Source organism: Megascapheus bottae, chromosome 5 (assembly GCF_031878675.1).
Source record: "Megascapheus bottae isolate mThoBot1 chromosome 5, mThoBot2.hap1, whole genome shotgun sequence".
Lineage (NCBI taxonomy): Eukaryota > Metazoa > Chordata > Mammalia > Rodentia > Geomyidae > Megascapheus > Megascapheus bottae.
The window spans coordinates 33910683-33928929 of NC_143513.1; positions in this window are offsets into that span (position 1 = coordinate 33910683).

Genomic DNA, 18247 nt, shown 5'->3' on the forward strand with positions numbered 1-18247 from the left:
ATTCTAGAATCACCTTGCTAATTACCAATATGGCTTCAAAAAGATCCAGTTCAACTTTTCAGTTCAAGGCTGAACTGGTATGAATAAATCAGATAGGAACAATTTTCCAGGTGAGATTAACCAACACGATTAACAGGCAAGCCTCTTATTTTTAAAATGGGGGAAAAGAGACAGTGGACGAGAAAGAAGGGAAAGAGAAGTGAATAAACAAGAAGAAAGCAAAGCGGGGAAGAGGGGGAGAGGGAGGGAGGGAGAGAGAGAAGAGGGAAAGAAGGAAGGAAAGAAGGAAGGAAGGAAGGAAGGAAGGAAGGAAGGAAGGAAGGAAGGAAGGAAGGAAGGAAGGAAGGAAGAGAGTGGGGAAGGAGGGAGTACAGGAGGGAGGGAAGAAGAGAGATTTATATAAAAGAGGAAAGGGAAAACGAAAAGAAAAAAATTGAAAAAGAAATAGGAGGCCATGATTCTTACTGAATCTCTCAATTCCTTACCAATAATGCTTTAAACGGTCAATTTTGCCTTATATAGCAAAAAAACGTATTTTATTTCTTTTACTCTAAACATTATACATACAATATGTGATGTTTATTTATATTATACTTTAGCCAAAGTTCTCAGAAATGTTTTCAAGTCATCACAGCTTGGCTAATTCTGGAGTCTCAATTCCCTCTTTACTTTGTAAGGACTCTGGAGTATTAGACCACAAGTAAATGCATCTTAATCCATGTTGTTTATGTAGCCTGGTTCTAAATATTTTGTTTTGCTGATAGCTAAGACCAGGGAAATTTAAAATTTTTAAGACAAAGCTTGTATCCTCAATCAAACATCTTTTTCACTTTATAATTTTTGTTTTGGTTCGTTTATTGTTTTTTAAAGGAACTTCAATTTTCAGAAGAGCTTGTATACTTACATTTCAAATGAAAGTGGTACTTCTAATAGTCCTCAAATATGTTTGTTTTACTCATTCAGTGTTCCAAATTGTAGCTAATTATGAACCAGGTCATTTAAAGTCTAGATTTCTACATGCCTTTCAATAAATTTCACTTCAGTAGAGCTACTGACGAAGCTTCGTGCATGTGTATTACCTTCGCTCTGTAACCATCTACCAATTTCACAGTTGTTGCTCATTCTCTTTCTTGTATTAGTTTGATCCTATTAGCATGTCAGTTGACATTATGTATATTTTAATTGGTTTGAGGTCATTAATCACCTCAATAAATAATAATAGAATACCAAATAATTAAGAAATAGGATCAGAAAAAGTATCCAGTATTCATATGAGGTTTATTGTTACTGAGTGGACTGAATTCTTACAAGTATGAGATATAGTTAATTAAGAATCTGAGCATATGTTACCCTACTATTGCTTTATTTGGGTCAAACATGTTTCTACTCATTAACTGTATAAATATACCATTACTAAGTTTTCTCCTTCAGTTTCCTAACTTTATTTTTTATTGTTGGGATAATGTATAGAGGGGTTATAGTTACATTTGCCAGGTAGTAGGTGCATTACTTCTCAACACATTGATACTCCTTCTCATGTTTTTGTCCCCATTTCCTTCCCTCTACCCTCTCCCAATTATCTTGTTTTCCCCCTTCCCTTCTTATTTATCATAAACAAACTTATATATAATATACAAGGTAACAATACAGAAGCAGTAACAATATGAGATTAACCATAAGGGCAAAAAAAGAGAAGAGAAATAACAGTACATTAAGAACAACAATCACACAAGATAAAGCTCTTGTTTCCATATCCTGAAGGTCCTTTCATTTAGTTTCATCCTATATGACCTTATGTACATAGGATTTGAGCTATTGTAATCCTCTGCAAGGAGATTCCTAGATGTGTACTAATTATTACAAATAGACAAACCATTTAAATATATTTAGTTTAAAAAGTTTTGCATATAAGGAAGTGCTCAAATGGTAGAGCACTAACCTTGAGATGAAGAGGCAGCCCCAGAGTTCAAGCCCCACGACCAACCAAAAAAAAAGTTTTGCGAATGAAAATGATTTCCCACAAGGAACTTTTTTTTAACCTTTCAAAAGATATTTTCCCATTCAATAAAGCAGTTAACGAATACAGTATATCTTGATTGATGTCCTCACTTTCCACATTCTCACGCAACCCTCTCAACCCACCTTTCCCACACTTTTTTCTTACTTTTCTGGACATGTATTAAATTTTTGGGGGACTTAACAAAAAATGTTAATGACTACAATACACCTTGATCTGTGTCATCCATGTAACATTTTCAACTCCCTTTGACTCATCCCTTCCCTTTATTTTTTTTTCAGATTTTGTGTCATATACATGAATTCTTGACTGCATTCTTCTCACTGCCCCCTTTAAATATTTTTTAACATTATTGGTATTTTAAGACTCAGTATGTGGTTAGAACAACTTTATGCTTTTACTTATAGCTTCTTAGTTATAGAAGTTATTGACATTTTAACTGTCGTAAGAACAACTTTATGCTTTTACTGATAACTCCTTAGTTATAGCAGTTATTGACATTTTAACGTCATGTGCAAAAAGGAAATTCTACGCTGATTCTTTACTAGTAGCAAATTCAAAAATCATACCCACATTTTTGTACTCATTCTCAGGACATATAACTTCCAAAATATGTATTGCTTAATACAGGTCTAAAGAATTTTAAAACATCAAAATAAAGTATAAAGAATATAAAGAAATTCCAAATTCTAAAGACTTTTTTTTTCTTCATCAAAATAACAAGTCTTTTAGTATACCGTTGTGCTGTGAAGTTTCCTGCTGGCTTCTCAGGGTGCAGGAGTCTTTAGTCCACGGACCAGGCCACAGAAAGGAAAGTACAATGGCTACAATCTTCCACTTAAAAATAGTACCTCAGGGGCTGGGAGTTTGGCCTAGTAGTAGAGTGCTTGCCTGGCATGCACAAAGACACAGGTTAGATTCCTCAGTACCACAAACAGAAAAAAGCCAAAAGTGGTGCTGTGGCTCAAGTGGTAGAATGCCCAAGGACAGTGCTCAGGCCCTGAGTTCAAAGACCCAGGACTGTGGGAAAAAAATAACACTTCAGAAAAAAGATATATTCGCTCTGGTATACTACTTCTTTCTAAGATTATTTTGGTAGCTAAAAGTGTGTTGTTAAATATAGATTAAGATTTTTAGCCAGATGTAGCTATCTTTCATTACCAATTGTACTACTGTGACATTTTACCATGCACTATTGTACTCAGTAATGTAATATTCAATTTAATTATCTTTAAAAACTGCATCAATAGGGTACTTTTTGTATTGTTGAATATCTTTAGTCTTTTGGGTTTTTTGTTTTATTTTATTTTGTTTTTAATAGCAATGAGTATTTAAACCAAAGTGTTGTACTTGCTAGGCAGGTACATAGCCACTGAGCTTCATCTCAAAACAAATGTCTTTAGCTTTGGGTAGAATAGACTCCAGTGAATAAAAGCTTCCTACCACTATTTCTGAAATTTTTGTAATTATAAACTTATAAGATGTGAAAACAAAAAAATATAACTGCACATTTTTTGAGTATCACATCAACCTCTTATTTTCTCTTTCCTATCATTTCTTGAGTTATCTAGCAATTCCCAAAATTCTGTTTTCATCCTTCTTATTATCTACAGTGTATTTCCATCCAGTAAGAAATCCATCATGTAAGATTCAGCATTCTCACCAATGACCTATAACATGTAAGTATAACTTCATTGGCAACTCATTTAGCTAATCCACTTTTGGACATTCACCAGAAGGATAAGAAGTTGAAGTCATTATCATTTTTGAACTGTTCCGAGGATAATCAAATTCAAAGTGCAATTATGAAATATAATGTTTAAACCATGAATATATGGATAGTTTAAGGTAAATAAAATATATATTATATTTACTCTACTCTCCTGAAAAATGTGACCAATTTCTTTCTTTTAATTTTTAAAATTGTATTTTACAATTGGAGTAATAGTTCTTTCTTTCTTTCCTTTTTTCCTTTATTTCTTTCTTTTGAGGGGGGGGTGGCTCATGGGGCTTGAACTCTGGACCTGGGAGCTGTCCCTGCGCTCTTCAGCCAGCTCAGTGCTACCACCCTGCCCCTAAGCCACAGTACCACTATCGGTTTTCTAGTGATTAACTGGAGATAAGAGTCTCCCATTTTTTAGTGCCAGGATTGGCTCTGAATGGTGATCCTCAGATCTCAAACTTCTGAGTACCTCCAATTACAGGTGTGAGCAACTGTGCTGGCTTATTTTTCTTTGCTTTTGAGAGCGCTTCTCACCATGTAGCCACCTTCTCAAAAACTATTTTTATAAGACTGTGCCACAGCATCTACTTTTCCAGCATTTATTTAAAAAATATCTAAACAATTTCTGATTTAAGAAAAGTTATGCTTTTGTCTTTAAATCCTTCAAAATCTCATTATGATTCCTACATCAATATCGTAATGCTTAGCAATGCTACCTTCTAATAATTAATTTTGGGCTACTGTCTGCATCATTATCCTTGGCTATATTCTGAAACCTAAAGTAGTTGTCACTAATCACTTGCATATTTCCAAAAGTTAATATTTTCACTGAAAAAGTTAAATTTCCAAACATTATTTTACAAGACACTGTATATTTTAAAGTAACAGTCTGTCTACCTATCTATCATGTATCTATCCATCTATCATCCTATATAATATGTTGTGTTAGTGCAATATGTTGGATAAGCTAATTATGTAAAAGCTGATGAAAAATTTTAAACTGTAATCTAACTGAAGAAAAATATAGAAGTGAAAAATATAGAAATGAAACCTAAATGGAGAAAAATATAGAAGTCATCTTCTAAGGTGTTACAGCTCACTAGGAGAAAATGTAAGATCAAGAATTCTTTGCATTTGCCCTAAAACACATCTGAAAGTATAACATTAGTCAAACACAGAAAAAAGTAATTTATGCAAAATTGTTCCTCTAAAAAGTAAAAAGGAAAAGAGACAGGACAGCTTAAAGACCTGCCACGATAGGGATAAACACAAGAAACAAATCAGATTTATTGTGGAAGACAAATTCACAGAGAAATTATTAGGCAAAAATCAGTCCAAACTGACACAATCCAGATGTTTCCTCATCTGAATGTTTCAGCAAAATGTGATAGACTTCAAAATCTGATGGCAAAGAATAAAAGTTTCAAGAGTGTGAACATGGTTGGACTTCAGTTATTTGGCAATTTTTTAAAATAATCGTCTTTTGTTTGAAGTGCTGTTATGTTTCAGCTTTAAATAGTTTGGAAATTGATAAAAAGCAGCCTAAAGAGATGAAACAATACGCTTTGAAGTACAATCATTCCATTCTCTGGAATGTTAAGAGACTATTAGGGCTGATCTACCGGGAAAGGCTATTGTGTGTATTAGACTATGTGAAGAGGGAGAACTGAAGGAGGACCAAGCCACATATATTTTATACTGCCCATGAGTAAAAGCAGCATCAACTTAAAATCTTAGTAAGCACTATAACACATTCTTAGTAGGCAGTGTTCAACATAATTTTTATAGAAAATTAGCATTTGGCATCCTAAACTATAGGCTCTGTTTCTCCCTGCTTAGGTCACTCAGAGGTTGGAAAGATTGAATAGAATTTAACACAGTTTAGATTCTACATTTGATTCTTAATTGTTAGCTATATGATAAGTATTTAACATAATTTTAAAGGATTGAAAAATTGTTAAAAATGGGTGTGGGAAGACAGAGTCACACACGGAGTACATTTGGTTTTATATGCATTATGGAAGTTACACAACAAAATTCTGTTATGTAATTATATGTTAATAAAAGGGATAAAAAGAAAATTTTAAGAGAAAAGTGGGCAGAAAAACATCATATCTTGTAGAGTAGGAAGAAAGAGGGTAAAGGCTGTGACATGGAAGGGAAAAAAATTATTAATCTTCAAAGAAAGTCAATACATAAAAGGCATACTTTCCTTGCCAAGGCAAATTATTGATTTTCTATCACATTCTTCCTGGAAGTTCCAATTCCATATGCTATTGATCTATATCTTGTCTATGCTGGTCAAATGTACACTTAGTCCAGACTACCCTAACCATATGGTTGGCATGTGGACTGTGGGCACTGATGTCACCTGGGATTTTACCAGAAAGACATCTCAGGATTACTTCCCCCCTGAATTAGAATCAATGTTTTAGCTCAATTCCTGGGCTATGGTGAGTAGAATAACATTGGAATTACAATTCCTTCAATGACTCATTAGTATAAGTTTGGGTTCAGTCTCAGAAGGCCATGGGTTTCGATTCTTCTTTCTGTTTGATAAATTGTACATGTCCCATGTCTTTCTCCATTCAAGGCAAAGGACCTAAAAAGGCATAACATTATCCACAGTCTAAAAATGTTCAAAGAGATGAGTTGAGCCCTTACAATTAGATCTCAGATCTAAAAGACTGTTAGTATCACCTTAATTAAAATGGAAATTATTTTGTATTTTTATAATCTTGATTGAAATTGACCAAAAAAGTTATATTTTAGTAATATTTACCCAGCAATAATACAACCTAGTTTTGAGGGAAATTTTAATTCAGAAGAAAATTCTTCTATCCAAGTTTTAGAGTATTATTTACTACTTTAAATTTCAATGTGGAAAAACGTGAATATGGAACTCAACTAAAGCAATAATGTTAATGAGCTGCTAAATAATTTTCCTGGGAAAGACAATGTAAACCAATGAGTAGACTTACATGGATTATTACATTCTTATTTTATTTGCAACTTCTAGGATAATAAATGTATTCATTTTCCAGGAATTTTTCAAGATCCAGTTTCCAAAAGTTTGGCAAATCTATGAGAATTACTATTTTAATTTCTCCAACAATGTTCCCTAACAATTTTCTATTATTTTTGTTCTGTAAAAGAAATGGAGTAACTTAAATACACCATATAAATAGAAGTACTTAGATTGCCAACAGAAAGACTTTCTAAATTTAAATATGTGACATTAACAAAAAATAAGTAAAAGCAATTTTCTCAATTTCTTGGTACCATTAAGTCCTATTTATGATTATTCTATACATACAACATTTAAAACCAGAGCAGTAACAATGTATACATGTATGTGTACAATGCTTTTCAAAAATTAGATTTATTTTTCAGTTCTTTCTGGGTGGCCTACTACTGATTTTTGTCCTGCAGTGAGCTGATCTCAAATTCAGTGTTATTGAAAAGCATCAAATAAATTCCATGTGTGCATTGCTTCAGTACCAAACAGTATTTTTAAAAGTTATAACAACTTTGCTTGCTCATTGCAAGTGAAAAAGCATCAATGTCTAACATTTGTTATAGAGTCATCCATTTTTTATAATGTTGTAAGAACACTAATAATCTCTCCTGGAAAATTCAAGTCTGATTATGAAGGTTTGGAATTATTTTTTTAGGTTGTGCTCATTCTTGCCTGTCAAAGCAAATGCACCATCTGTTTAAAGTAGTCTGCCACTTTTTGTTGGGTTATCAATTGTCATGATTCAGACATTCCAGGTAACAAGGTATCTGTTCTTAAGAAGATAAACAGTGACATCCATACACTACTCGATAATATATTGACCAGGAGCAGTCATATATACCTATAAAAAATTAATTCCACAACAACAAAAAATTGCTTAGAACTGAAATATTGGATGTTTTATGTCAATGAGATTTCAGGAAGCAGGGATTGTAAATTAAATCTCAAGGGAGTTTTCAGGAATAGAATTTGAAAGGCACAGTTTTATCTTAAGCTTACTCTAAATCATTTTAAAATTTGAATGATCTCTTCCTGTGTAACACAGACTGCTGTTATATTGGAGTGGTGGGGGAAAGTTAGAGGAAACAGATAAACTAAGAGAAATGGGATGGGAGTCTGAAGGCAAATTGAGGTACAAGAATGTTTCCATATTATAATGGAACAATGGTTTGAGGACAAGTTAGATTCCTCATCAAAAAGGTGCCATTTTATTTTCTCCAAATTAGAAACATAAGCACTTCATTTATACCACTACAAAGGTACATTGTTAATGTCAATTTTTGGATTTAAATTGATTTTAATATTGAAATAAGACTTGAATAAAAATATTACATGAGTGCTGACAAAAATGGGCAGGGCAGCCACATACAGAAAACTAAAAATTGATCCTAGCCTTTCATCATGCACAAGCATTAACTCAAAGTGGATCAAAGACCTCAATGTCAGACCAGAAACTGTGAAACTGCTACATGATAAAGTAAGAGAGACACTGGAACTCATAGGCATAGGCAAAAGATTCCTGAACAGAATCCCAGGGTCACAACAGATTGGAGAGAGACTCGATAAATGGGACTACCTAAAAATAAAAAGTTTCTGTACAGATAAAAACATAGTTGCAAAAGTAGAGAGACAGCCAACCAACTGGGAAAGATATTCACCAATTACACATCTGACAAATGCTTAATATCCAGTATCTACAGGGAACTCAAGAAACTAATCCCCCCCAAACCAAACAAACCATTCACTAAATGGGCAAGGGAACTAAAGAGAGATTAAAATGGCAGAAAAGCATATAAGAAAATGTTCATCATCCATGGTCATAAAGGAAATGCAAATAAAAATAACCCTAAGATACCACCTTACACCAATAAGAATGGCCAAGATTTTGAACTCAGACAATGACAGTGCTGGCAGGGTTGTGGAGAAAAAGGAACCCTAATACACTGCTGGTGGGAATGTAGACTAGTTCAGCCACTCTGGAAAGACAGACCCCTGGCAAGATTAATCAAAAAAAAAAAAGGAAAGGGGAGACTCAAATAAACAAGAGTAGAGACCCCATGGGAACAATTACAACTGATTCCAAAGAAATTCAGACCATAATGAATAGGTACTACCAGGACTTATATTCAAAGAAACAAGAAAATCTAGTAGAAATGGATGATTTCTTAAATAAATATAGGCTGCCCACACTGAACAATGATGAGGTAAACAAATTGAATAAACCAACCTCTTACAACGAAATTGTGGAAGCAATCAGGGAAATACCAACCAAAAAGAGCCCAGATCCAGATGGATTCACTGCGGAATTCTATAAGACATTTAAAGATGAAATAACACCTATACTCTTGAAACTCTTCCAAGAAATAGAAACAGAAGGAGCAATACCAAACTGATTTTATGAAGCTAATATTACTCTCATCCCCAAACCAGGGAAAGACCCAACAGAAAAAGAAAACTATACACCTATCTCTCTAATGAACACAAATGCAAAACTCCTCAAAAAAATATTGGCCAACAGAATCCAGAAACAAATTTAAAAAAATCATACACTATGATCAAGTAGGCTTCATCCCACAGATGCAAGGCTGGTTTAACATTTGCAAATCAATCAATGAAATACATCACATCAAAAGAGCTAAGTATAAGAATCATATCATAATTTCTCTGGATGCGGAGAAGGCATTTGACAAAATACAACATCCATTCATGTTGAAAGCAATAGAAAAAATAGGGATAAAAGGTACATTCCTCAAAATAGTGAAAGCCATATATGAAAAACCTACAGCCAGTATTATACTAAATGGTGAAAGACTGGAACCATTCACCTTAAAATCAGGAACTGGACAGGGATGTGCACTCTCTCCACTTCTCTTCAATATAGTGCTGGAACCATTAGCCGGAGCAATAAGGCAAGAAAAGGACATCAAAGGGGTCCACATAGAGAAAGAAGAAATTAAACTATCCCTATTCACAGATGACATGATCCTCTACTTGAGTGACCCAACAAACTCCACTCCCAAACTTCTAGAATTAATAAACTACTTTAGCAAAATTAACCTTCAGAAGTCAGTAGCCTTCTTGTACACCAACAATATACAAACAGAAGGCCAAATCAAAAAAATTATCCCATTCGCAATAGCCCCCAAGAGAATAAAATACTTAGGAATATACTTAACCAAAGATGTAAAGGAATTATTCAATGAAAACTATAAAAGCCTAACAAAAGAAATTAAAGAGGACACTAGGAAATGGAAAGATATCCCATGCTCATGGCAAGGGAAAACCAACATAGTGAAAATGGCTATACTGCCAAAATTGATATACAAATTCAATGCAATCCCATCAAAATCCCAAAGACATTCTTTATGGAAATAGAAGATATAATCCAAAGATTCATATGGAACAAGAAAAGACCTAGAATAGCCAAAACAATTCTAGGCAAAAAGCAATGCTGGTGGTATTACAATTCCAGACTTCAAACTCTAATATAGAGCCATAATAACAAAAACTGCTTGGTATTGGCACAAAAACAGATCAGAAGATCGGTGGAACAGAATAGAAGACCCAGAAATAGAACCACATACCTGTAGTCAACTTGTATTTGACAAAGTAGCCAAAGATATACAGTGGAACAAACACAGTCTATTCAATTATTGGTGCTGGCAAAACTGGGCAGCCACATGCAGAAAACTAAAAATTGACCCTAGCCTGTTGCCATGCACAAGCATTAACTCAAAGTGGATCAAAGACCTCATTGTCAGACCGGAAACCGTGAAACTGCTACATGATAAAGTAGGAGAGATACTGGAACTTTAGGCATAGGCAAAAGATTCCTGAACAGAATCCCAGAGTCACAACAGATTGGAGAGAGACTCGATAAATGGGACTACCTAAAAATAAAAAGTTTCTGTACAGATAAAAACATAATTGCAAAAGCAGAGAGACAGCCAACCAACTGGGAAAAGATATTCACCAATTATACATCTGACAAATGCTTAACTCAAGAAACTAATCCCCCCCAAAACCCAATAAACCATTCACTAAATGGGCAAGGGAACTAAAGAGAGACTTATCAAAGAAGAGATTAAAATGGCAGAAAAGCATATGAGAAAATGTTCATCATCCATGGTCATAAAGGAAATGCAAATAAAAACAACCCTAAGATACCACCTTACCCCAACAAGAATGGCCAAGATTTTGAACTCAGACAATGACTGTTGCTGGCGGGGTTGTGGAGAAAAAGGAACCCTACTACACTGCTGGTGGGAATGCAGACTAGTTCAGCCACTCTGGAAAGCAGTGTGGAGGTTTCTTAAAGAACTGAAAATAGACCTTCCCTATGATCCTGCCATACCACTTCTGGGCATCTATCCTGAACATCATGACCCAGGATACTACAAGGACACCTGCTCAGCTATGTTCATCTCTGCACTATTCACAATAGCCAGGCGATGGAAACAATGCAGATACCCTACTGCAGATGAATGGATACAGAAAATGTGGTATAGAGACACAATGGAATTCTACATAGCCAACAGACAAGATAGAATAATGGCATTCACAGGGAAATGGATGAACCTAGAGTGAATCATGTTGAGTGAGACAAGTCAAGACCTAAGGAACAAAAGACGCATGGTATCCGTCATATGTGGCTATTAAATCCAAAGAGTACAAGAGCGAGGACTCAGTAACTGCATACCCAAAGCTATGAACATGGTAATGGAAATTTAAACATAACTATATAGACATAAAAACCTATCATTCTATAGACATAATGTTTTATTTCTTCAATTAATATGTTTCTATGACATACAAACCCTTAGCCTAATTTTGATTAAGTTCTAAATACTAATTCCCAGTGATTGTAAATAGAGATTCCCTCCTTGAACACTTGTTTGTTAAACTTGTCATTTAAAATATGATGTAAAAATCAACATTAATAAATTCTTTTTAAAAATCCATTAAAAATATTACATGAAATCCAAAACTGTATCATTAAACATAAACCCAGTGTTGCAGAATTATTTTGCCAGTCCTTAGCTTGAGCTCAGGGCCTGAGCCCTGTCTTTGGACTTTCTCAAGGCTAGAGCTCTACCACTTGAACCTCAGCACCACATCCAGCTTTTTTTCTATGCATGTGGTACCGAGGAATGGAAGCCGAGTCTTCGTGCATGCTAGGCAAGCACTCTACCACTAGGCCAAACTCCCGGGCCCTGTGTTGTAGAATTTTAAAATTCAAATCTCTCCACTGACTGTACACAATCAACTTTCTGCGTATCCAGTAATAATGGCACCCCAAGACACCTATGTGGCAATTTCCTTGAAGCCCAAAGAGACACCAAGAACTAATTCCTTGACCAGGAGCAGTGGCAAACCACTGTCATGGTTCAATAATTTAGCACAGTGGCCAAATAGCTTATGACTAATGAATGTCAGGTACATTGGGAAAGATAATTTGGTCCATCATAGGGAAGAGGTGTACTTCCTAGCAACGCCTTCATCTTTCCATTCTGAGGCTGAAGAGAGGACCACACGATGAAAGGAGAGGATAGAAGACCTGAGCAGGAGAACTGCTGCCACTTCCAGAAAGAAAGAAGCCTTTCCAAGTCAAAGGGCAACCGCTACACACAGGGAGAAACCAAAAGAATAACCAGAAAGTGAAAGCTGGGAGAGCGGTGGGAGGAAAGACAGAAGACTAATTTTACTTTCTTTAGCAAAATTGAATTTTCATAAGAATAGGAAAAAGGAAATTTGAGTGTGGGCATTCTGAAAGAGAACATGATTGTTGGCTCAGAATTTGTTTATTGACCCACAGATGCAGATTATCAAATGCTGGAATATTTTATCAAGATGTATGCACATGAATGTGTGACTATGCGTGTGTTTATGTGTTTTAAATAATTCAAGTATGTTCACCCCCTCCCATGTTTTTTACCCATTTTATTTCCCCTCACTATCCCTCCCAGGTTGTAGAATTCATTTCCAACATGTTGTTTTGTGCAGATCACTGTTACATTGGTTCACTCTTTGTCCTTTGTCTATTTTTTAATCCCTTCTTAATACCTTTATGTGAAAAGATTTCACACTACTTAACTCATTCATAATGTTATTCATAACATATATTGAGTTAGGTGCGTAATTCTCAAATAAGTACTTCAGGAAGACAATCTAGAGAATGGGTTTGTGCTGGGAAAGTTTCCCAGGCTGTCAACTTTTCAAGGAAAGATGTCTCATTTTGCAGGGCTCTCAGGTATTCTATAAGTGCCATGCACATAATGGTATGACTCATCTACTTGACAATTTAGGGTTTGGTCATTTTTTTCAACTCAAACACACCTTAACCTGTCATCGTGCGGAATAATGTAACATTGTTATAAGAGTATAGGAAAGGAGACAAGAACGACAACAGCAACAACAACAAAACCCATATTATTTGCCTGTCCTTTTGCCCTGAAGACATACTCAAGTGCAACCAGCTTGCACAGGTAAAAGTTCTCTAGAGTTTTGGGGAAAATATGGAGAACTTATTTTTTTATTATCTTTAAGTAGTTGTACAAAAGAGTTGCCATTTAAGAATACAGTTTATAAATACAGTGCATCTTGATCAATGTTACCCCTTCAAAATTTTCACCCACCTGTCCTGATCCAACCTTTCCCTTACTTTTCTTAGTTTTTTTTGTATAGACATTTAATTCTTGACTGAATTTCCCCTACCGTTCCCCTTCATCTTTTCATTTGCCAGCCCCTTATCCATTAGGTTAGGCAAGTAGGTTGCCTGCACCAGAATGCAAAATGAAGAATGGACAGTAGTCTTTCTTTACTTCCAGGAATTGCATGTGACTGACAGTTCTCAAATTTCAAAAAAGATATCAGAAAAGAAAGGTTAGAATCAATATAAACAGTGATGGTGATCACTCTACAAAAATGCCCAACAGAAAGAGTGAGAAGTTCAAAATACTCAATTAATTCTGAAGCTATGGCTGAAAATTAAGTATTTTCCAGGTGGCATTAACATATACAATTAAGTGGTAATTGTATTCACAATAGAAGGAATGCTAATTTGGGAAGGTACCATGATGCCAGAGAAAAAAATCTCTGGTAGGATATGAGAACTTCTCTGTGTTATCAAAATCTTTGAAACACTGTCATTTAAATTGGTTCTTCTTGTACAACCATGTAAGCACTTCCATTAATAAAATGAATTGCATGCTTATAGAATCATTTCATTAAATGGTACACAGAGAGTACCATTTCATTCTTAATGAAGAAGCAGGGTTCGGTAGGTATCTATTGACAGAATGTAATCAGTGCTCCTTGAAGTCGTAATTTCATGAAAGGATTCAGTTTTGACATGTGTAGATTCCATACCCTAAAGTCATTTTGATCGAAAGTTAAGTAGATACCATAAATCATTACAGTATAATTATTTACTGCTGGAGACCCAACATAAACAAGTTAGTAAATACATGTGCAAATACTGAACCATGAAGCATTGATATCTCAAATTATTGTTACTTTTTGTTCTCTACGGACTTAATTGATATAAACAAACCTATTTGAAATGGGTTAAAAACATGGTAGGGAGTAGCAACGTGCAATAAGAATTGACTCACTACCTTTGGTATATAACTGTAACCCCTCTGAATGTCACCCTGACAATAAAAAAAAAAAAAAGTATTCTGTGAGTTTGCCACTAAATTTACTAGGGTGAATTATAACAAAATATTTGATACGATGCATTTGTTAAAAAAAAAGGTTTCAATTACCATAATAAAATATTTTAGGCTTTCCCTATAATAGACATATGAAATGCTATTCATACAGTACTCTTCTTGCATGAAGAGCACCTGGAAATATACAGGAAAGCCACTGTCGGGGTTTTTAGTCCTTATTGCCTCCTGAAGAGTAAGAGGGACAAGGAGAACAAGCACCAACTAAGACGAGACCGAGAAAGGTTAGGGCCGACTGGCGGCCCACACCCAGCTCTCCCTTACCTGAGGGAAGACACTCAGGACACACCAGGGAGACTCATCAAAGCAAGACTCATTTATTGAGAAAATACAATGGGTTGATACGGAATGCAGGAGCCTATCAGCATAGAGGTGGGCAGGGCAGGGGGAGGTAGGTGCTGTCTAAGAAGGCGGAGGGGCCAATCCCAGAGTCGGGGGTAGCCTTACTTTACATCACAAACCACAGCCAAGCCTCCCAACAAGGTGACAGGCAGGTTGGATCTCAAGACCAGGAAATGAGCCCATTTTCCTGATGTGATGTGCCCCATAAGCCACCACGAACCTTGCAATAACCTTCTGATGTGTGGAAGGCAATGCTTAAAGATCCAGGATAACATCCATTTCCTTTCACCACAAAACAAACACACAGACAATACAGAAATGTCTTTTACTCTGTGATAGAATCATAGAGCATTGATCTGCCAAGCAAGTCCAGTATTTCAGGGGTAATTCAGGAGCTGCTCTTCTTTCTTTCCCCCTCCCTCTCCCTGCTCTCTCTCTCTCTCTTTCTCATCGTTCTTCTTATTTCCTTTAAGTAGTTGTACAAAGGTGTTGCCAGTTGACACAGCAGTGTATATATACAATACATCTTGATCATTGTCACCACTTTTAACATTCCCACCCATCCCTCCTAGATTACTTCTGAGGCTCTGGGGCTTTCTTATCATTTTCAAGGAGCAGACAAAAATTAGTCTGGATGGAGAAAGGAAGTAATGCAAATATCAAATGAATCAATTTGAGATATATAGTCAATCTACTAATCCAGGGACATTTTCACCATAGCACTTTTCTGCCATCATCATAAACCTGAAGGAAGATGTGGAACCAGGGGGAGAAAGATACATAAATGAAGGAGGGAAGAGGATGGTGGGAGAATGTAGCCAAGAACACATTGTACATATCACATAATTAAGAAAAATAAGGAAGGGGTGGGTAGAAGGGGGGTGAGAATATTGAAGGCTTGACACTGATCAAGATGCATGGTATTCATAAATTGCTTTTTTATATGGCATCTCCATTGTACAACTACTTAAAGATAATGAAAACATTTGAAATCCCACTGGAGTTGAAAGTCATATTTTTTTGTTCAGATCCATTTTTCTAATTTTTAATTTATTTAGTTGTATTTTATATATGTTTTCCAAATTATTGTGGCTTAAAGTGTAGCATACTGAAGGAAGAATGATAGTTATTCTGTTTTTAAATATAAATACTTTTGTCTTACATATTATCATATTTAAATATTTAAAACTGAAGAAAAACAGAAAAAATAAAATAAAAGTTTCAACAGACTTTTACATTGAGATATAAAAATGTATTTTTTAAAAAAGGTCAATATGTAACCAAATTGTTTGGATGTTTCTTAGTTGTTATGATTACAACTGAAAGTTAGTCAGTTAAAGACACATTATTTACAACTGAAATCTTTGGGCAAAAGTTGACCCTATAATTAAATTAGTTATAACATATTTTATACACAAATTTTCAGACATCCCTCAACCTTTTAATTAATGCAATATTTTATATTAACCTTGATTGTAATTATAGCACATCAAGCAATAAAAGAATATAACCAGAAACAGAAGTTTTTTTTTGTTGTTTTTTTCTTTTCTTTTAATTGTTGGTATATTTAATCTCCTTGATATTTAATCAGCCAAAATATTTATAAAATATGTAAAATAGCATAAAATACATCAATCTAAACTGATGCTTAAAATAATGTTCACGTTTCATTTACTAATGTAACACTAATATATTAGATAAGGAACTATATTTTAATAACTTGCTATAATTAAATAATTTTACAGTATTTTTTTCTTCAACCAGATAGAACAGACAAAATTCAGCATCCAGACTTGCCTAAGGAAATTCTATTTTTATTCAATAAATTTGGGATAATTTATGCAAGGTAACTTAAGAGCCATAATTTTTTAAGAGCCAGAATAGAATTTCCTAAGGTACCCATAGTGTCCCTGACAGAAAAGAAAACAATAATACCATTGACAAAGTACATTCTGCACAAAGATCAGTCCCCATTGAAGGAGCAGCAGCAGCAGGTCAGTCTGACACTGAGATAAGCACCAACACCTTTCAAGCAATGATTTCACACAGTTCACAAGACAAAGAGGCCATGTCAAAGTGTGTGAAGAATGGAAAATCAACAGAAGGCCTCATGTGCTCAAATAGCCATAACCAGAGGAAGTCAAATAATTCAAACTTAGGAGCCTTATCCAGAGCATCATATTCTTTCCAGTAAGATAGTCTCTGAACTTAGGTGAAAATTTAAAACAACAACAACCCCCCCCCCCACGCACAAAACAAACAGATCAACTGACAATGATCATAAACTTCAAATGCAATAGCAGACCTGAATCTGATTCTTCAAAACAATTGACCACAGAGTCATCAAATCCTTTTTTTGTATCTTCAGAAATACATTCTGTATCCCCCTATGTTAGCACTTTCACAGGTTATATATATTGTATACCTATATGAACTCTAACTTATATTTCATTTTTTATATTATCCAAGGATAAACTTTGGGAGAGCAAGACTCATTCTCAGTCATCACACAGTTCTACAATCTGATAGTAAGTACACAACAGATGTTTCCTTGGTTAATATGCCACAAAAGTCTTACCAGAAGTGTCAAATTATTATTCACAGCTATACAAAAATTAGTAGTGCCATCCTTGAGATGAATAAGCAATGGGGCAAGAATATGAGAGTATCAAAATATAAAATTTGATATTATATCATAGCATTGGAGGAAAAATAATGAGCCACACCATAGCCTTTTTTCTTTACAGTAATTACTAAACTGGTTAATTTATAAAAATGCTGTGTACATATATATATAATTGCTTTTTAATACTGGTTCTCCTAGCATCTCAGGAGGCTGAGATCTGGAAGATCATGGTCTGAGCCAACTGCTCAAGACTTCCATTTCCAAAATAAACAGCTGAACCAGAATGTGAGCTGAGCAAGCAAAGGCAATTTCAAACCCAGTACTACAAATTTAGTAGCAGTAATAATATTAATAATACACTTTAAAAATACATCAATGTAGAGCATCCTTCAAATACGAAGAATACTTTCATATCACACTTCAGTTATTTTTTGTCCCCATTTGTTTCCACATCCTGGAGATCTTTTCATTTAGCTTCATTCTATATGGCTTTATGTATCTAGATTTTGAGTTATTGTAATCCTCTGCTAGGAGAGTCCTAGGTTTGTATTAATTATTACAAATGAGGGGAAACCATTGAGCCTATGTTAGCTATTTTTGAAATACAAAAAAAAAGAGAAAGTGCTAAAATCAGGAACGAGACAAGGATGCCCACTCTCTCCACTACTCTTTAACATAGTACTAGAATTCCTAGCCAGTGCAATAAGGCAAGAAGCAAGCATAAAGGGGATCCAAGTAGGGAAAGGAAATAAAACTATCCCTCTTTGCAGATGACATGATTCTGTATTTA